Below are 21,398 nucleotides of genomic sequence, written 5' to 3' on the forward strand. Positions count from 1 at the left end.
AGATTAGTGGTGGCCTTGATTTTGAGCCATGCATAACCAACCTAAGCTTTCATTGGAATAAAAAAAGCAGTGTGGCGTTTCTGCATTCTCGTTTCCTATCACGCTCTGTAAGTCATACACCGTGCTGTCATTTGTCTTTATGACCTACCGCTCAGAGAGGATACTTGAAACAGCCTGAGTGGCCACTACCTCACCAGAGACTGAGAGCTCAGCTAAGGGATCCTGGGCCTTTCCAGGGTATATTTCTTTAGCATGGGCTGCGTGTGCAATAGAGGAAAACTTGCTGACTTGCCCAAACTCAAATGCAGCTGATGGAAGTAACGGTCCGCCTTACAGTGAGTGATGACACCGCAGGATGCTGAGCTGAGGAACAGTTTCCATTACATCCCGCTGGCATGTCACACCAGACACAACACTGCCACTGAGCCTCTGGATGATGTGCATTCATTTTATACAATCCCACCCCCCAAAAATTAAAAAATAATGTAAAAACTTTTGCCTGTTTGGCTGATTCAACACATGGGTAAAGATATTAATCAACTGAGTGTATGAATTCAGGTCCATAACTATCATTGCCCATCAGTGTGGAGCTAAATAATCAATAGTAGTTAAGACTTTGTTTATATTGATTGCTTCTTTTGATTGCTTTTCTCTCTTGATAGTCAGGGGAGGACTTTGGCGCGTGGCCCACTCCCGCTGTCATTTGTATTGGCAAACAGTGCACTTGTTCACAGAAAGCTTGAATCAGATTTTAGTGCCAAGGCTGCAGAAAGCACAACAGAGATGGAGAAGGGGGGTTAACTACAGTCTTTTTATGCACCCAGTGCCTTTGTGTATGGCAGGAGTTATTTTTCCATGTTCACGAGTGACACTAACTTTGCAAAGCAGTGTTGCACACAGTGGAGCACAAAATCCCATTTTCGTTATCATTTACACTTCTAATATCTTTGACTCCGGTGCTCTAAAAAAATACATTGCTTGATGTATTTTGTTCCTGAATGTGTGGCTCTTTGCGTGCGCTATGTTACATCAAACGTCTTTTACAGACGAGCAGAAAAAGGCCGTGTAGCCTTGGTGCAACTGGGCTTGCTGTTTTCGTGTGTGCGTTGATTTTGGGAGAAGATGTGTTTTTAATGCAGTGTTTTTCCTGCTCTCTCAGCTGTTTTGGAAAATGTTAAAGGAATGTTTGCTGCAAAGGCTATAACCAGGTGAGCTGCAGAGAGAAGCTATAACTGCATCAGCAGGGAGGAGATGCAGCTAAGCCATGATAAAGAGCACAATTAAATTAATTACTCCTTAACTGATCAGGATCAGTCACTACCTGTGCCCGAGGTTTGCACCGGTCAAAGCCTAATCTCTTATTAGTTCTGCTTGCCTTATTCCACTCTCAAAATCCCATCCTTGGCTGCAATCTGCCATGGACACAGGCACTCCCCCCCCCCCCCACCCCCCCAACTACCACCTAAAAAGCCCCAGCGTAAGCATTTATTCACTGCTCAGTCTTAGGAAAGTGCTGCAGATGCATTTACAGAGAGAGCAACTGCAGCTGAATTAACCAATCTGCATATTCAGGGCCTGTTACCAGGAGATTGTTCCCATGCGATGAAGGAATGGAAGAGCGGGAGCGGAGGGCCGCACCTGAGCGGGACGCACAACAAGAGCTGTGGAAAGGAGGGATGAACAGTGCATAGGGGGTGGGTGCAGGAGATTTATCACGACTAACACAATGGAAGGAGGAGCAGGGATGAGTAAGGGGGGTCATGGGGGAAGAACTGGGATTGGAGCAACTGATTCCTCTACATGAGGCAGGTCTGTTATGTAAGAACAGTCAAATGGATGATTTTTATGTCCTGTTGGTGATAAGCACTTGAGGGGTGGTTGGAGGTGATTCAGGGGGCTTATATGTGACACTGAGCTTGAGCGGACCATGTGTGATGCTGCTGATGTGTGTGATCCCAAATGCTGTGCGGTGGGAATGGCAGATGTTGAGGACGTGTCTTGGGGGTGTGACCCGAGAACAAGGACTATCTATGTGTCCTCGGTTAGGACATCTGGTGGGGTCAGTTAAGGCTCTATGATGACACTGCACGGTGCTTTGTAGCATTTGCTAATTCACAAAAAATTGTGCATTTTGACCCCTAATTAACTAGTTATTGCATGTTTATGTAACGCTTCTGTTTCTGTCAGCATTTGCGATTTCCTCTTGTCCAGAGTCCTTGCTTGTCAGTGGACAATTTGAGGAAAATAAATTGTGCCTCTGAATTGTTGTACTCTAGTCCCTCATCTACAACAAATCATCTCAAAAGAGAAGACTCAAACTCACATAAATTCCAACAACTCTATTGACTTTTCCACTTGATTTATGATAGGGGGTGCGAGACCTGGGCAGCGGGTCCTGTGTGCAGCTGAGGTTTACTGAAAATGTTGCACTACACCAACATCTCACACACATGCACATTTCCTGTTGTAAAAATACAGCCCCAATCTATTACCGCCACAATAAAAGACCCTCATTACGATGTTGGCTGATTTTCAAGGAGGACTCAAAGTTCATGTTGAGGACCTGAGGGTATGGTCAAGTGAAGGACGCCCAGCAGGATGATGTAATGTTGGTATGAATCAAAATGGTGGCCATGGTGGGCAAGTCAGGCATGAAGAATGGAAGAGTGAGGAGGCTGCGCCAAGACAACTTAATCAATCACGAGGGTTGTGGATGCGCCGTAGATTACAATGTCCGCTGATTGATTATCATGACATGAGCGCATGCTGGTTTTCTGGAAGCAAATACATTTTACAGGCAGCAAAAATATATGTTGCATTTCCCAGCAAACACCTCAGAGGAAAATGTGATACTAATCATATCCACAGATGAGTCATTGCATTGCTTATTGAAAAGGGTTCAGAATGATTTATTATGATAAGTAAATAATTATTGAAAAGGATGACAGTTTTTTCAACATCTGATGGTTTTATTTAGTCCAAATACACCGAGTCTCTCTCCTGAGAGAAACAGAGGTTTTAAACTTTTAAGAAACTAGTTCCAGCAACGGTGTGATTATTTTCTAAAATGAAATGGACATCAGTAAGTGATTATCACAAATAGCTGCTGTTTTATTGTCTAAATAATAACCTTCCATTGTGATAATGCTATATTGTGAGCTTTTCCCTTTACTCATTAGGTGTTTACATCAAGCAACATACTCGGTGATAGTATCAGATCATACAAATTCAGGTGAATGACGATCCAGTCCAGATGGACATTATTGACATTTAATTCTGTCTTTGAAGGAAGTCGATATGTTGATGTCAGGCAACAAGGACAACATCAGCCAATAACAACGCCAATATATCAGTGCACCCCTAGCTTCAAGTACTGTAAGGTTTAACATGTCACATCATGTTAAATGTAAGGTTTTACTTTACTGATTTATATTTCTACATGACAGCAGTGTGTGTTTGTATTTTTTGTGTAGTTAGATGTGTGCGCACTCGCTGTGTAAGCGGTGCGTCTGTGTGCTTCTTGCAGCCTGCCATGTTTCTGTACATGTAGGATGTGTGTTGATGCCCAGGGAGGCACCATATGCTGTTTAGGCTCAGGAGCATCCCATCACGGCAAACCCGAACAGCCGCAGCTCCTTCATGCATCTCCCTCCATTAGATCGCGCGTGCATCACCCGCCAACATGGGCCTGCAATCACGCAGATCCACTCTCCTCCTGCTTGTGTTCACTCCATCATGAATAATTCTTCATATAGATTTCTTCTTGCGAGGCTTGACATAGCCAGGTTCAAGACAGATAAAGTGTTCTGCTGAAAGCCTGCAGAGGGCAGAGTTTTACTACTTAAATGCACAGGAATAGAGTGACACATGCTCTCTCTCTTTTTTTTTTTTTTGCACAGCTGACACAATAGAGAAAAAAAGGGGGGTTGGATGTTGGGTTTAGCTTTTACATAGGCACTAATGTTACGATACAAATGATCGCGACAATAAATGAACTGTGCAGCCACAGGAAGTGGTAGAGTTGATTGCTGAAGCCGATGATACAGAATTGTTTAACTCCATGCTTTTTTTAATTTATTGCATTAGGGGGGACACCTTCAACCATGCACTCTATGCCCTGATTTATCTTTTTCTCATGGGATCTGCCAGTGACTTAACCTGCACTTTAGTAAAAATTATTTTCTAGTAGAAATGAGAAGTGGAGATTTATAGCATGGTCTGGCTTATTTCCGCAGTGCGGTAAATTACACCTGGGTGATTTTTCTCCCTTTTTCTTCCTGTCTCTGTTACCCCTATCAACTGCCCTCCAAAATACCCCTTCGGTCTGGTCCAAAGGGACCATCTGATTACAGTCCACCTAGGCCTCTAATTGCTTTACTATCATCCCGAGCAAGGTTTTTCTCTTTGGAGCAAGCCAAGGATAGACAGCCGCTTATGAATCCAAAATAATTTAAAGTTCTTGATGATGGGGAATAAGAAGCAGCCACCTCATAAATTTAAGCCTTAAGTGATATTTCACATCCTGGGTCACACGGTGTGTAGGTGGTTAGGCCTTAGATCACAGGATTTCAGCAGTTCCTCTTAATGCACGCTGAAAATCAACACATTGGTGCCATTCAGCACTCTGCGGAACCAAAACTGGTCATCTAAAATCTTTAATTCCCCCTCGAGGAATTCAGCTTCATGGTTAACTTTTGCATTTGCTCAAAGGCAAAACAATTTAGCCCCCCCACCTTACTAGTGAAAAACCTCTCTATCATAACGCGCATCCACATTAACTGATTGGAATTGTTCGTCTTTATTAGCATTCATGCTCCCTCCTGGGATAAACATACTTAGGTGATTGCTTCTTTGCCGGTGTACATGATGTCGTTTGATCCAGAGGATTTGGATGCTGTGGTAGACTGTTGTCACATGATCCGCAGGCCGGGGATGTGAGGCCGTTTCATGTCACCTGATATGTCTGAGCTCTCAGCCGTTGGTGGGAAAATGAGACACAGATTATAGGTTCATTTGGGGAATCTTGGAAAATATGTGTTTCCTCCCTCCTGAACATGATTTTAGCTTTTAAAAAGCACGAATCAGTAAATCCAGATTTGTCCTTTCTCAATCACATCCTGAACATCCATGGTGTCAGATGGTGTTTGTGTCATTCCTTATTTTCCACTAACTCTAGATCAGAATGCTTGCACCAGTTTATTAAACAGGCTACCTGTGTTTAAAGTGGAAATTTAAAAAAGACACTTATGTAATAGAGTATTTTCTGGGATAGCATTTTTGATCCGGTGCAATAATACGGATGGTGCAAAAGTCAAATTCTCCACAGATATACGGTGACAATTTAGCTGCTCCTTTGCAGCAAAAGCACATTTCAAAGCAGCCATTTGGCAATTCATGTGATAATAAAAATAAATAAATTATTAATTGCATTCAAAGGAAGCAAACCACAAAGACAAAAGTGAATCATTAGCTGTGCCTTACATAAAAGCGCAGTACTCAAAAGGTTAAACAGCAAACAGCTGCATGATTATCATCATAAATGCTATCTATATTTGGATGCAGGAACTGAATATTACACTCCAGGTTAAATATATATATTATAACTGATGATGCAATCACAAACTGTAAAATGAGCTTCTAATCCAGGTACCAGCAGCAACATCGTGTCTCCTAGAGCCTTCAGCTGGATTTTACCGCTCTACATGCTTTACAGAGGTCACACTTCATTCATCTATAAAACGCTGTTTGATGGGTGCTTTTCTTACCTGTTGACTTTACAAGATGCCTCCTACTCGTGAGATCACGAATGATGGCGTCTATGTGCCGCGCTTCATAACGTCACGGCCCTCTGAAAACCTTTCTGTCCTGAATTAATGGCTTGGCTGTCACGTCAGTGGGATGCTTTCTCATGCTAGAGGTCAGTGATGCTGACAGAGGACAACACAGAAATCGCAGAAACACAAGCCACTGTACAGTAGCCAGCTCACTCCGTTATGGGATTACACTGATGTACTCCAATTTGTAAAACCAGCCACTGGGTAACAAGATAAGAAACCAAGTTTTGCGTATCATCTTGCAGCTTTGGCAACATGGAGTCATGGAATATCATATATTATTCCACGTAGCTATTGGACAAATGCATTTATTTTCCTCTGCTGCAGTGCTATGTTTAACTTCTGTCATGTCATTTGATAGCTGTGGTCATTAAAGCACATAGATGGCCACGCCAGCCTTTGCTTAGTCGGCTGTTTTCCTGACCTGTACAACCGAGAGGTGACTCACGTGCCGTCAGGGGCAGTGCACTCTAAAAGCCAGCCTGCTGTGAATTTCTAATTTGCTTTTCCACTCGTGTGATTCGTTCCTACTCTGGTCATACTTGATTTGGATCCTGTCTGTGTTTTTAGATGCACTGATGGGGGGGGGGGGGGAGAAGACGCTGCATTATTCTGTTGCACGGCGTGTGAAACTCCCTCTGTGCTGTTGAAGTCAGTGATGCAAACACTCTTGTAGCAATAACAGAGGGTACGTCAAGGGCTTCTGCAGAAATACATTAAGAGGCATGAGCTCACATCAAAGCTACTTCAATTCACAGACGCAGATGGCAAAACAGGACATGCATTACAAGTATGGTTTGATTTTTTCTTACAAACTTTGAACATTGTAATGTGTGACAAGAACTTACAATGATGAGTCTCATCCTCCAGATACACATCACACTCTCAATTACTGCAAAAGTTTTTGCTGTTATCACAATATAAGCACAGAAAAGTTGTAAGTTACAACTGCTGCTCATTACACTTTGCTTTTCCACACGACATCTGTGCCTGCCTTTGTTTATCTAATTCTTATGACCTTGGCCAACACACATTCTTCCATTCAAGATGCCCCTCACCTCCCCCTTCTCCTTCTGATCCTCCAATGAAATCTGCAGCGATCTCCTTACGTCAGCTACATTGCAGGACCTCTGTTCTCCTCCAGCATTATATTCAGGCCCTATCTTCTCCTGCGTTCATTAGTGCCAGAGGTAGAGGTGACAAGAACGGTCACACATTCTCAAAGTGATAAAATACACAACGGACGGCGCTGCAGGGAATTAGTTACTTGTGGAAACGCTAACAAACTAAAGTGCATGCGATAGAGTCTTAAGAGTGGAGTTTGGTGCAGTGCACAATTTACATTCAGCTGTATATTGATTAAATCTGTATGCCCCCATGGGAAGGAGTATTGAGCATCGTGACTGTAGGCTGGATTTTAATTCTATCCTCTGCATTTTAAATGGCTTTCTGCACCATGTAGTTACAACTTAAGTAACCTACCTCAGCTTTTCCTATAAAAAAGTTTACGTTTGAGGTTGTTAAAAGTAATAGCTAAATACATTTCTTGGTGACACAGTTTGCATTCAGAGCAACATAAGGAAGGCATCTATTCACACATGTGGAGAAAGGCATGTGGGATAAAGCGTCCTGTCCTTGTCCAGCACTGATGCCTTTAAAGGACACTTAGTGAACCCTACAGATTTGTTAAAGTCAATCTTTTGAATTACTGTTAAGTTCTGCTATTTTTTTAGTGAGATTATATAGAGCTTGAGGTTCTGTGTCTGTAACTAATGAATATGTGTTCTAGCTTTGTGTTAAATGTTTACAAATGTTGTTTGCTTTAAAAAAAAAATCTTGGAGTGTCTTAGTTTTGACACTAGCGAGTACTGCAGCATTTGAATGAGCTGTGTTTTAAAAATACTTTCATTATGTTGGCAAAAAAGCAAAAAATACTATTTTAAAACTACACTTTTAAAAGTATGAATGCAAACACTGCCAATAGCCCTGTCATCCTCACACAAAAATACCTCTCTGTACTTTACCTTTTTGCACAATATGAGGAAAAGAGGGCAGACAATTTGGTTTAGTGCAAAGCATATTACCTGGAAAAAGGGGGGAAAAGGGCAGTTTGGTGGTCAAGACAAATATTAACTTCAAAGTTAATAAGTTTTTAGCGAATTGCCGTTCTGGGGGTTATTTATGACTGACTACACACTCACAAGCTTTTTATTGACAACAGAAAATTTGTTAACCTAAATAAAATGAAAATTTACCTGCTTTTTCTAATTTATTTGACCATGCGCTGATCTGCTGCCTAAACTTGTGTTATTATTTAGATTAAAATAATGATAATTTAAAACAACCCAAGCAATAAGTGTCCGCTGTTAGTCAATAAACATGTTCACCTAATGTGAAATTTAAAAGGCTTCTCGCAACCAATGCATTAATTTAAACCAGATTTAGTTTATCTAACGTATAGGCTAATAATAAATTTAAAAAGTGTAATTATAACAAGTTACATGAAAAAACATTAACAATCGTCGACGGTCCACTTCAGGAATATCTAATTACATTGATATTTATTAATCGATGACAAAATAACAGTCGCCTTAATTACTCGGGTCCTAAAACTGGATAATGATATGTTCACCGCAATCTGATAAAGCGTCTTCGGCGTGTTTTCTCCATCTTCAACGACGCGCTGGAATGGCGCTTCGTGTTGCTGGATATCACTGCTGCTGCTCCTGCTGTGGGCAGCCTCTCTGCTCTGCATCCCTGCTCTCCTCCTCCTCCTCTCCCCCCGCGGATAAACCGGAATGGTTTCTTCCAGGCGAACCTGTCACTGTCGCCGCGGCGGAGCAGGGAGCCGAAGTGTGAGCGCAGGGGGGGGCAGGCTTCATCCACTGCCTGCCATTGCAGTGCGGCGGCTGCTGCTGCTCTGGAGCCACACCAGAGAGACCCCTTTCCTTTTATGTGAGATTTTAACAAGCACGCCGAGAGGACCATTGCTTTCACGAAGGTGAATGGTTATCTTGATTTTTTTCCTCAAGTGCGTTGTTGGGGAGCGTGTTTTTCTTTGCAGCCGTAGGAGTTGACTAGATGTGTCCCCCTGCGGGTACAGGCGAACGATAACGGTGCAAGCCGAGGTAACTTAGCTACCTCACTACTACCAACTGCATCTGCGCGCTATGCTAAGGGGTTAGCAAGTTGCCACGCTAACGTACCTCCTATTTGAAATGGCCAATAACGAGGTTCATTAACGTATTTTATGTGGGGCATGCATAAACGGTCAGAATAAGCTACAGAATGCCTTGCGTTAGAGCTGTCATCGAGCGGACGGGTTATTAAGTGCGTCCAGGTAAGATTAGCTGGGAGTAGCTAGCCTAGCTGCTGGAACAAAATGTCGGCCAGCTAGGGGGCTGATTTGACCAAGAGGGTATAAAAGGGGCACAAGATTTAGTGTCAGGGTGCAGGACGCAAGGAGGGAGTGGTAATATGAAGTCAGCTGCTAGAAATATGACATGGTTTTTTTTCTTCCTCTTTGTAAATTAAAGGGGGAGGTGGTGCGCTGTCTCACCTTGTACTGATGTTCCGTTAGTAAAAAAAAAACAAAAAACGAAGTGGGATTTTTGGGAAAGTAGTTAGGTCCCTAGCTGGGATTAGGTTAGTGGCACTGGACTACCTGCTCGCCTGCCCCGCTGTCGTTACATTTTAAACATGTCATAATAATACCAGCTATGTGTGTGCTTGTGTGTGTGGGGTCTTTGATGGGGATAAACGACTGTTTGGTATGGCGCATGCAGGCTAACTTTCATTGTTAGTTTCCATACTAACCAATGGACAGCTGCTAACATGAACTGAAGGCACCAGTGTTCACCTGTTTAGTATTGATTGATGTAAGTTTTTTTTTTGCATGTTATTATCACTTATCTCGTTTTCACATGTGCTGTAACCTATTTAATTTATGTACAGAAGACACTAGCATGTTAGGACGTGTAGAAATAAGAGATAACAATGAAGATGTGAGCTTCAGATTCTGACTTGATGTTATCCGGGATTTTAGTAATCGAAATATCCTGTATTGACTCTAATTTCTTTACCTTATCCTTCCAAAAGCTTCTTAAGGGATTCCTAAGTCAGTTTAGCTGCAGAGGAAAACAATCAACCACCTCTTTCTGGTGGTTCCTTATATCTCACAATCTTGTTTTGAATACAAAAGAAGATTGTGAGATGTCTAAGCGTCACTTCCGGCCAAGATGCCAGGTATTAAATGTGTATGAAGTTCTGTTATGTTTTTTGGAAAAATATAGCAGTGGTCCTGTCATGCATTTCACTTGTGTTGTTTTTGTTAATACAGTCTATGACTTTAGCACTGAATGCTATTTAACAATTACAGTGATTTTTTTTTACCCTATCACATATATAATTACTGCATATTTTACTGGAAGTTTTTTGTGATTCATTGACGCACATCTTCATCTTGAACTCCCTTGTGCGTGCGACTAAAATGTGTAAATGCTGGCGACTGGCATTGTGATAGTAACACTAGATGAATCTGCAGCTGGGAAGGAAAATAGATTTGTCAAATGAAGTGGGAGAGTCGTACTACAGATGTTGTTTGTGGTTACCCTTCAGATGTTTCATTGCACAATCCAGTTTGCGTCTTTCTTTCCCTGCTGAAAAACAGATCAGAACACAGAGCTGTACAGGCAGCAACTCTGGCAAACATGTTACTGTGAAGAAGAAAATATCAACCCAAGGGCAGACATACATGTTGGTTTGTAAATCATGTTGCCCTGAGCTGTCATGAGAGCAACCATCATCTGAGTCATTGCGGTTTTGGAAGGAAGGACAAGCGCATCTGATATTTTGCCTACTTAAGTTAAATTTGACTGACTGCAGCTTTGTAATCCTGTGTATTTATAGAAACTGGCTGGAATTAGGGGCTTATCTGTTTGGTGGTGACAACAGACATACTAATGAGACTGAATTACTGTATTTATGCCATGTGTTTATACATGCTGCACCTATAAACCTTGGTTTTGCAGATAGGACTATGCACACAGATTGCTTTCTTATAAAGGATATCAAAGTGGATGGCCTCCGTGTAGATGATAAAGAATGTGTTTAAATTAAGGATGCTGGAAAACAATGGCTGAAAATGTTTGATTAGAGCCCAGTCCTGATTGTTGGGTGCTGATACCAATTTACATTTTTAGGCTTATGTATATGCAGACACAAGTCAAAGCTACATTAACAAGGAGAAAACAGAGCCATTGTTTATTAATTTACTGGAAATGTATTGTACAAACTAGATACCTGAAAATGAAGGTAGATGTCTTATCGTAAATTAAGTGTGACTTTTCCAATATTTAAAATGAAAATATGTTTTTAGGCTGTGGCTGAATATACTGGCTTTTACCCCATCCAATTTGGACTGTAGGTAACTGGATTCAGTGCCAACCTCCAAATCTGCTGGTGCTGCCGCTGCTAATGTTAGCCACATTTAGCAAATAATATGACAATGCATGTGCAATTTTGTGCACACTGCAATATGCCACACATTTTAATGGCTTTTAAAAGAAACTGAGAAATGTGATTAGGGCTGCAGCTAGCGATTATTTCAGTAATGATATAATAATAAAATAATAAGAATAAAAAATTCAATTAATCTTTACTCTGTGTTCTTGGAAGGCTTTGTGAGTTCCTGTACATGGGTTTCTGTCTGTGGAAGTGAATCAGTGAGTTTGTGTCTGTTAGCCTTTAAAGGAGAATGGGGTGGGTGCAATGAATAGACGCCAGCGTATCAGCACTCTGAAGTTTGCCCTGTGCTTTGATGCAATGTTTCTGCGCTGCTTAAAACAAGATGTTATGATGGTGTAGACGTTAATTAATATTAACGTCTCAGTGTCCAACCTAAAATCCCGCACGTCAGTGGCTCAGTTTTACTGGCCCATATACATTTTTATTGGTTTGTGGAAAAAAAAAGTTTTCATTTTTGAATATATCAATGCAATTTAATTGAGACAGTATTTTATATTATTTCACTTTGAATCCGAAAAATGTTTCTGAAAAAATCTTGAAATAAATATGGTCTAGTATTGCCATGCCCGTTTTCGACTCGCCCATTTTCGTTTCCATGTACAATAGGATGGCTGCCGTCAGCCTTCAGTAAGCTGTATAATTTAAAGGTGCCATCAGACTAAGTTAACAGTTAATCTGCAGATTTTAATAACTTCTGGAGGCTTACTGCAGACTTTTCGCTGTGTAAAACAAACTGCGGTGGATGGAGCAGCTACAAAGTCTGTTTTTCTTCACGTCTGAGTTTGTTGATCACGTGCTTTGATGAAGGACTCCCGCTCGTTTATCCCAGTAAAGGTTTTAATAATGATTACGGGAACAGCGCTGCTGTTTGGACGCTAGAAACACGCCGCTTTCTTTCACGTCTCAGTAACGGCTCCGCCTCTTTGCTCTTCGCGGTGTGTAAACAGACTCTGTTTCCATGTTAAAGTCATCATCACTGCTGCTGTTGTCAGTGTTTCTGTTTAAAGCTGGAAGCTGTGTGGACTTAATGTGGTCAGACTTTTTATTCACACGCTAATCCTAAATACGTTTGTATTGCTGGTCTGTTTTCAGTCGCAAACATGGGAGAGATGCTCGCTTTCGCGTTTCCATGGTGACATGGTGCTTCAGAGACAAAGCATCGAGAACTTTTTTTTTATATATAATTTTTTTATAATCGAATTATTCGAAATACTCGTTGCAACTCCAAATGTGATTGATACTCATAAATGGTTCTTCAATAAAAATGCAGTATTTTTGGACTATGCCTAGCTTAAAATCACCTCAGCTTTGACTGTTTTGCCAACTTTAGATGAGTCAAGGGTATTTTTTCCCACCACATTTTTAGTCAGCCAGGAAATGAATCACTGGGAAGGTCCCTAGTAATTATCAAGTTACTGCAAAGATGATACATAAATATGCACCATAGTCTCATAAGCTGTGATGCTGACTGTGCTAATAAGGCATTGCAAACAATGAGTTTCATATCTCGATATACGTTCTGTGTAAGTGCAAGTGCGTGAGAAGTGTTCCCGCTGATTTACCCAATGTGTTACACTGTAAATAGTTTGCATTTCAGTGCTAGTGATAGCCTCAGGGGCCACTAGAATAACAAAGAGGGGAATTAATGAGTTAGCCTGTGCTATTTTGAAGAACTGTAACATAGGGCTGGGCCATATTATACCGTTCACGGTAATACCGGTATAATGTTAGGCAACGATAGGAAAATGAAATATCGCGATAGAATGGGAGTAAAACGCGCATGCGCAGTGCCTTTGTTTTCATACGCACATGGCCGATTGTTGAGTGAAACAGATGAACCAGAATTGGTTTGTAAAAATGGTGCAACTTCCATGATGTGGAACTGGTTTGGTGTTTGTCCGTCAGATACACAACAAAGCACATTTTTTTGCAGAACATGCAAGCGGCCGTTGTTATTGTCATATTTGTCGGACTAAGATGCTCTTAAATCTGGGAGTAATCTGGGTCCTAAACTCCGTATGCTTCAGGTCAAACGAACACTGCAGCATCACTGAGCGTTAAAAACTGTCTAAATTCTTTCATCTTTAATAAAACGATCAGCATTGCTGCTTTACCAGGTGTAACTATAAAGTTTAACTTCCAGGCATCCATGAAAACAAAAGTTATTACATTTAACGGAGTTAGAAGTTAGCAGGAAGCTAGCGGAAGTTAGCTCGCTAGTTTCGCTAGTTACCTAAGCATGATATTGCATGTTCTGACTGAGAGATTTCTGAAAAAAAATCAAACGTACAGCTCTGCTATCACTTCCAACATAAATGAAGACAGGAAACTAAACAGCAGTGACGTTTGTAGGGTTACTGAAGTTGGGCTAGCTGGTATATAATGATGTGCTACGTGATCGCTAGCGACACAGCTATGTTAGCATAACATAAACAGTGAAGCTGGAGGACGAACACTAACACTTTTCCACTTATAAAAGTTAACGTGAAGGTTCTTCATGGTTAGAGACAAATGCAATCGCATGGCAGGATGCTGTAAACGGACCAAACTTCAGTCAGGAGAACAACTGAGATAATCCATCCACAATACGAGGTTAGTCATCAATATACTGCAGCAACATGGGAATAGAGCAGCTGCCAGAGAATTCAACATTAATGAATCAATGGTACAGAAGTGGAGGAAGCAAGAAGAATGAGTTTAATAAAGTTTGATTTATCTGACTGCTTTGTTTCACTTAATGTGCCTTATAATCCCGTGCACCTTATGGTCCGAAAAATGCGTACTGCACACTGCAGTTTAATGTTGCAAAGCACCTCTTTTTAACTTCAGTGGATATTATACATGGTTATGCTCAGGATATGTCAGCCCATTTCTACTGGAAATGCCTTTTGGTTAAACTTTCAGCAAGGAATTTGCATTTGCACTGTTACATTTTTATAAAGCTTTAATGTACATAAAAACCAGCTTCTTGTTTAAGTGAAAATAAATGGAAGGTTGTCTTTTTGCGCTAGTAATGTTGTGGAGTTGTATTTTGTCTCGCATCAATTATATCGTCAGTTATATCGTTATCGCAAATTTTCAAATATATATCGTGATAAATATTTTTGGCCATATCGCCCTGCTCTACTGTAACATCTGTGCTTACATCTGTCCCAACATGTTAGTGTATCGTACTATAAGGATTACAGTGTATGTACGTGTCTGTTTCCTAACTCCTAGACACGTTAAGCAATGTGGATGAAACTTTCTATCTAGGATTATCAACATCTATATAGCTTTTGGGAATTATTTTATAACAATTAAGTCTATACATATTATAAATACTATTTGCGGTAGCTTATTTCAGAACGAACAGCTGCATTAACTGTTCGTAAGTTGTTGTTTGCAAATACATGATGATAAACAATTTTTAATGCAATGGCACTTTTGGATCATTTAACTGTGTCGTCATGCATATCTGTAAATAAGTGTACATCAAACAGTGACACCAATAGTTACTGTAATTCTTACACAATGAAAATGTTGCTTGCAAAGAACAAAAATAAATTAATATATTTATCATGCATTTGTTTGGCATTTACTATTTGACTGTGTAGAGTGATATAATGAAGACAAAAAGAGTAACATGTTGACTTAACATACGTGTTTGTGCCTTAATACATGAACAAACTGAACAAGCACCACAGGCCTGGCAGGAACTTGCCACGGGGCAGGTTTTTGCTAATTTACTATAATTCACTCGTGGTTTTTGTCCATTTTTAAAAAAAAAATATCATTATTTATTTGAACGACTGTTTTCACAACAAAGCATAGTTTGGAAGTATCTAATATTGCATGTGTTTAAGGCTTTTGAGTTAGCATTCTGTAGATCAAGCTATAAATGATGGTATTTTGTTTCTTATGTACTACCTCACCCTTGGACTACATTTTGGAGACAGTGTTAGTAGATCAATGGGTGTGTTGGACATGAAAAGGTCATTGCTTTGATCTGTGGCCAAATTTAGACTTCCTAGCAAACATGTTTTAACAATATGTCATTGAAATCTATGTTCTCATAATACATTTGCCCTCTGTCTGGTCATATGGCATGTTTACGTTGTGGTTGTAGTTTCAGTTACACAGAGGCTAGCTTGTGTAAATCAAGGCTGTCATAAATCCCGGTGTGAAGGGGATGTGGAATTATCAGGACGAATAGGCTTGGAAACTCTTTCATCAGTTTCATTTTGGCGTGAACCTCCTTTTTCTTATACTGTAGAAACCTCCCTTATCATTGCTGTTTCTCTTTGGCTCTGCTGTCCTCATTTCAATCACTGTGATGAAGAGGAGGTGGGGGCAGGTCAGTGGCTCAGCTTATCAGCACATTCCTGCCTTCTTGTGTGCTCTGTGTGGGGCACTGATAACTTCCACTGGGATGATTGAGTTCAGGACCAGATTTCCTGCTCTTATGTGCTCAGGACACTCTCGGGCTCTGGTTAGCATCACTAACTGGTGCTGTGGGGCCTGCAAATGGTCTTAGCTCACATTAAGCCTCCATCCACGTGAGTGAGTATCAAAACTTTTAAATTATGTTGTTATAGTTAATGGGACATAGCCAATAGGAATATACGTATTCAAATTCTTTCTTCAGAAAAAAAAAAATTGTTATTTTTACTAAAAACGGCTATATCTGATTTTAGCAGAAATCGTCTAAAAACGCACCTGATCAGCATCTATGGCAATAGCATCCATGGTACTAACTCTAAAGAGGTAAATATTTGCCCAGGGGTTCATGGGAAAACTTGGGGGAAAAAAGAAAACTGATTAAACATTAGATCTTGGAGTCATCCCAGTAAATGCTAATGTCTCCCATAACTGCATGACTTTCAATTAAATGTTTGCTATCTTAATTTAAAAAGTGATGGACATATCAGTAATTTATAAAGGAAAATATTTTGGAAAGGTTAGGGTTAGACATCACTTAATGCAGATTGGCATTTAACTTACAAAACGATTATTACATATACTGAGGCAAGTCATCCAGTCAACTCACTCTGTTGTCCATTATTTACTACACCACATGTGCTGGGTTTTTGCCATGTGTTGTGCGAGAGGGTGCAGAAAACAGATAAAGTGAAGAAGTACAAAATCTCCCTGTGATGAAGCAACACATGTCTTGTCTCATCTGATGAATGTGTACAAGAAGAGGAGTGTTGGGCACTTATGACAGCAGCAATGTGGCAGCCAAGGCTCTAATAACAGCTAATTATCATACTGTCTAAACACTAATCTGGAAACATGTTAATTGCAGTGTTGACTGCTAGTCTTGACGCTTAGCACATTAAATAAGATTTGCCTGCAGACTGCATTCATTTCAGGCTGAGAAACCCAAAAGAACTTTGGCCTTTCGTGTAGTTTCACATTCAGTCTTTATGCCCAAACATCACCTCTTCAAGGTAGGATCGTGTACTATTTTGAATTTGAAATGTGTTGTTACTAAGGGAACCTAAAGAGTAGAAAGCTAAAGATATAGTTGTAATCTGAGGCCAGGATGCACTTTAATAGAAATCCAAGCACAGACTAAAAGCAATTAAATGATCTGTATTCTTTTATGGTTTGCAATGTTTTCCAGCACCAGTTTTAGTAAAAGCAATAACTGTGGTATTTAATGTGAACTGTGAACGTACAGCTCAAGTTTCTAACGTTCAAACAGAAGCTGCTGCAGAAGTTAATATGCTGTAAATATGAGTTCAAGTTACTGGAAATAGAGCTGTAGTTCATTTAAATAAGGGAACTGGCGGTTCTGTAGCTCAGTATCTCACTCAGGTTATGCCAAATATTTAAACATTTTAAAAGAAATTTTTTAAAATCTTTACATGATAAATATGCACACAGAGTGACATTTAAAGCATTTCTGGACCCCATTTTTTTGACCTTGTAGATGTGTGTTTTGCTGTATGTAGCTACACATTGTTTAAAGAAGATGATTGCTGCTCAGGTTCTTTACATTCCTTTTTAGTTTGATGTGGAAATAATTAATTTGGAGGCAGGAGCTAGTGGAGAGAGCAAACTATGTGTGGAATCTGTCACCACTCTCAGGTTCAGCTGAGAGGGATGTAAATTTAACTCTTCCCCCCTTCCCCGCCGGTGACTGGGTGTCTGTCAGGCTTGTCCAGCTTTATCATTATCCTGACTGATGAGTGGGATTTCATGTCCCACATGGCCTTAGTAAGCTGTGAGCTCATGTCCTTGCATACTTGTGAAAATCTGCTGCTTTTTTTGTTTATTAGTCTATTTAAATTTGAATTTCAAATTTAAATTTGAATGCTTGGTCAATGCTGTTTTACAATATGAGAGGCTGAAAAACTCTTGTTGTAATAGTTGGTGTGTTTGTTCATATATTTTTTTTTATTGTGGTGCATATTATGCTCCACTTCCTCTACCAAATGTGTAAAAACACAATGGTAAGCCATTCTCAGATGAGTCATCCATTTACTTTGTCTGGATGCACAGTGCATCTGTGTCAGTGGTCACTGCTGCCGAACATGCTCAAAGGGGCCAGTGTAAAGATTGGGTATGCAAATGATGCCCTTATAGCAGTCTGTAGTGACTGTCTCAATAAATGTCAGAAATTTTAGAAGTAATGAGCACTCTGTGACAGGCAGTAAAGGAGGTTTAAGTGCATGAGGTTGAGTGGATGGTTTATAGTTTAATGTCCAAAAAGGTACCCAGAGCTTTATGTGGGTAGCTGATGTCGTTGTGAAGGATGAAGTGCAGAATAAAATGCTGCTACTTCAGCCTGTAATACAGTAGAAGTACAGTAGTTTTTGATGCTGCTGTAAAGTGAAGGGTAACGCCATTCCATTCCTTGATGACCGCTCTTTTCTTATTGGTGGCGAAGGAGACAGCAGCTCTCCACAGACTTGGTGTGTGTGTAGGTGGCTGGGCGGTTGGCATATAGTGCAGATGACTGAAGTTGCCTTGGGATGAATTCATATGTTTCTGCAACCATGCAGATTGTCCTTGCGACAGGAAGCATTCAAATCAAAATAGTGTAAAATGACTTGACTACTGAAATAAACGCAAGCACCCTTATGGTGTCTTACAGTGTCCTCTAAAGTAGGGCTGCTCAATTAATCGAATTTTAATCACGATTACGATCTGCGTTTTCAACGATCATTAAAAATGACTGAGCCGATTATTAGCCCCTCCTTCATTTATCCGCGACACCTTAAAGGCCGTCTGTGAAAATATTGTCGGGCCTAAACCGGTCCGTGGCGCAAAAAAGGTTGGAGACCGCTGATTAAGAGGACCCGAGGGAAGCTCGGAAAGCTAAGCAGAAGTTATTTGGAGAGGAGAGTGACTGCCGTTGGTTGAAAAGAGAGGTTAAAAACAAAAAACTTCAGTGGTGTTGCACACTATTTTATATTATTTTTTAAAGTCATTGTTAACCCTTTAAATCCGGTCAGAGCAGCACGCTCCGTTTTGTGTAACTATTTTTAAATCCCTGTAGAACCTGAACCGTGTAAGCTAGCGCAATAATTTGTTTGCATATGAAACCAGAGGAGTTGTACTTACAACTTATGCCATCAGCTTGTCCTTGGTCACGGTTTCCTTCCACATAAAGCTTTGCAAAAATTGCATAAAAAGCGCTTGCAGGAACAAAAACATAATATTCCAGAAACATGCTTCGCCGATCTGATCAGCTGTTCGTAACACTTCCCACATTGAAAAAGTCGTCAGCGCGAACTATCACATGTCCGCCATTTCCTGGCCGAAACCGGAAGTGATGTCATTTTTGCGGAAATGTAGTTTTTTTTACTTGTAGGCCTTAAAAACCTATACTGGTCATGTTTGACTTTTCTGAATAGTTTCTGGGATGCTTAGAACTCGAATTGCACTGCTGGAAATAGTTTATTTTGATGCACCTGCTGTTTTCTTTGCAAATTTGCATCATAGGATTGTTTTTTTGTTTTTCCTGCAGTGTATATAAAAATTGGTGTATCTCCAAAATAAAACTATGAAGACACTCACAATAAGTTTCCTGTTATTGTAAACTATTTTTTGCAACTTTTTTGTATTTAAAGTTTTGAGGGATAAGCCTCTTAAATTTCTCCAAGTAGAAATATATGTAAAAAAACAAAAACGATTTTCAATTTTTTTGTAGTTTATTGCACTTTTTTGCAATTAATGTAGTTACTATGGACTTAATGTATACATATTATTAAAATATGGGCTATAACAGTTATATATCAACTTGAAATGCTCCCACAAATGGCACTACAGCATGTAAAAATATAATATAAGCTCTGGCGGACTTGGTGCTATAGTAGGTCTTAAAGGGTTAAATAAATATCGTCAAATAATCGAGATCTCAATTTCAGTGAAAATAATCGTGATTATCATTTTTGCCATAATCGAGCAGCCCTACTCTAAAGGCTGCTTGATTATATGCGGACCACAAACACTGGATTGTGCTTCAAAGAGGCACATAAATGTCTCCACAGGGGGCGATCCAGTGGTTGGATGGTGAAAACGCAAACTGCAGCTCCACACAATTCCCTTTTTCTCTTTAATAGATTTTTTTTACTGTCTCTACAGCAAAGAGCACGAAGTACCTTCACAGATTTGTACATAGTTAGATGTCATGGGTAAGATAATAGTTCAGTTAATTATAACAATAATAGGTATGTGAAACCAAACAAAAAAAAGAAACAAACACATTAGTTTGTGTTTCTTATTCCCAGATGTCTTATTTTTAATCTTAAAGATGCTTGGGCTTAGTAAAAAATGCCCTATAGTATACGGCTGACTGAAAGCAGCTGGTAGCTGATTGAATGCACTGATTTTGTACATTGTTACTGTTAGACATTAAAATGTCAGTCATTTAATATTGTTCACATTTGCACTCATCTGAAATGCGCTCATATGCAAGTTAAATGCCAACAGTGGAGATACCTGCACTGCAGAGGTTGCATTCTTGGAAGTTCAGTTTCAGCACGCTCGTTGATATTCATTTCCCAGTCATATCGCTAGGGAGTAGCTGTGACCATACACAGCACATGCTCCCTTGCCTAAACAGACTAACTGGTGATGTTTTTATGATAAGCATGGGGAGTATGTTTTCATGTTTGAAATTATAGCTAAAGCGCAATATAGTTGGTTATATAATGTCCCTGACTGAAGCTACAGTTGCAGTTAGAGTAGTCTGAACCAGTGCTACAAAAGTGACAACAAACAAAACACAATGATATTTTAGCTGTTAGATGTTCCTGATTGAACATTTTACTTAACATGTTAGGTTTTTGTTGCTTTGCCTGCCTCTTGTATTTCCCTGTGTGGGTCTTTTCATTTCATGTGCAGTGTCATCAATCTGTTAATTTTACCCAAAGATTATATGAGTGTCAGATTTAAAGGTGGTTGTGTTTTTGCTGTAATCATGGAATCTGTGAATACTGACCATGAAGCTAACAGAACAGCCAATCTTCTGTGGGATTTCATTAACACGTTTAGCATAATTTATGCATGTAATGCAGCACACCTGAGAAAAGCAGGAGGTGGTTTGTAATATCCCACATGCTGAGCGAATTGGTGGATTCTGCTCCGATTTAACGGCAGCTCAAGGGTTAAGTCCGATACAGCAGTTTACACTGCGGATGGATGTTCACTAGTACAGAGGAGTCCCATGCTGTAGCGGAACTGCAGATCCCACACAGATCGCTGCCAAGCTGGAGGGGATTTGTTTCGATCCCCTGAGTGTGTAAGGATAGAGTTAGAGGGAAGGATACATTCAGAAGGAAGATGTTGGTAGAGGACACAGACCCTCACGGGCCAGAGGAAACGTTAGGGTGTAGCTGCGGAGTGTGTTTTATAACCCCTCACCTGTGGTCGTAATTTCTGTGGTTTCAAATCTAACAGAAGGAAAGAGGAAGGTGGGGGCAGTGTTCCTCGTAGCACTGATTGGTGCAGTCATGCACTGAGGCTGCTGATGTGCGTCTGCAGGAATCTCCTGCTGGATTTACTGGGGAGTAGTTGGAGTTGGAGACGCTTTTCTCTGTGTCC

At 40.3% G+C, this 21,398-nt stretch overlaps 1 protein-coding gene across 12 annotated transcripts in view; it reads left to right on the plus strand.

Moving 5' to 3' along the window:
• The window catches only part of tjp1b (tight junction protein 1b), a 76,600-nt gene that overhangs the window by 25,079 nt on the left and 30,123 nt on the right, over positions 1–21,398 (plus strand). The window contains exon 1 of one of the 12 annotated variants that reach the window (XM_085282450.1): positions 8,622–8,835. The exons of 8 other annotated variants lie outside the window; for them this stretch is intronic. The gene's annotated coding sequence lies outside the window, so the exon portion shown is untranslated. Of the gene's footprint in view, positions 1–8,621; positions 8,836–8,898; positions 8,963–9,030; positions 9,175–9,693; positions 9,713–21,398 lie in introns of those variants that run through there. 3 more of the 12 variants (XM_085282452.1, XM_085282451.1, XM_085282453.1) reach the window with 3 other exon arrangements.

This window comes from Mchenga conophoros, linkage group LG7, assembly GCF_057382185.1.
Source record: "Mchenga conophoros isolate Kocher_MC1m ecotype Shallow Benthic linkage group LG7, M_conophoros_male_GT1.1, whole genome shotgun sequence".
NCBI lineage: Eukaryota > Metazoa > Chordata > Actinopteri > Cichliformes > Cichlidae > Mchenga > Mchenga conophoros.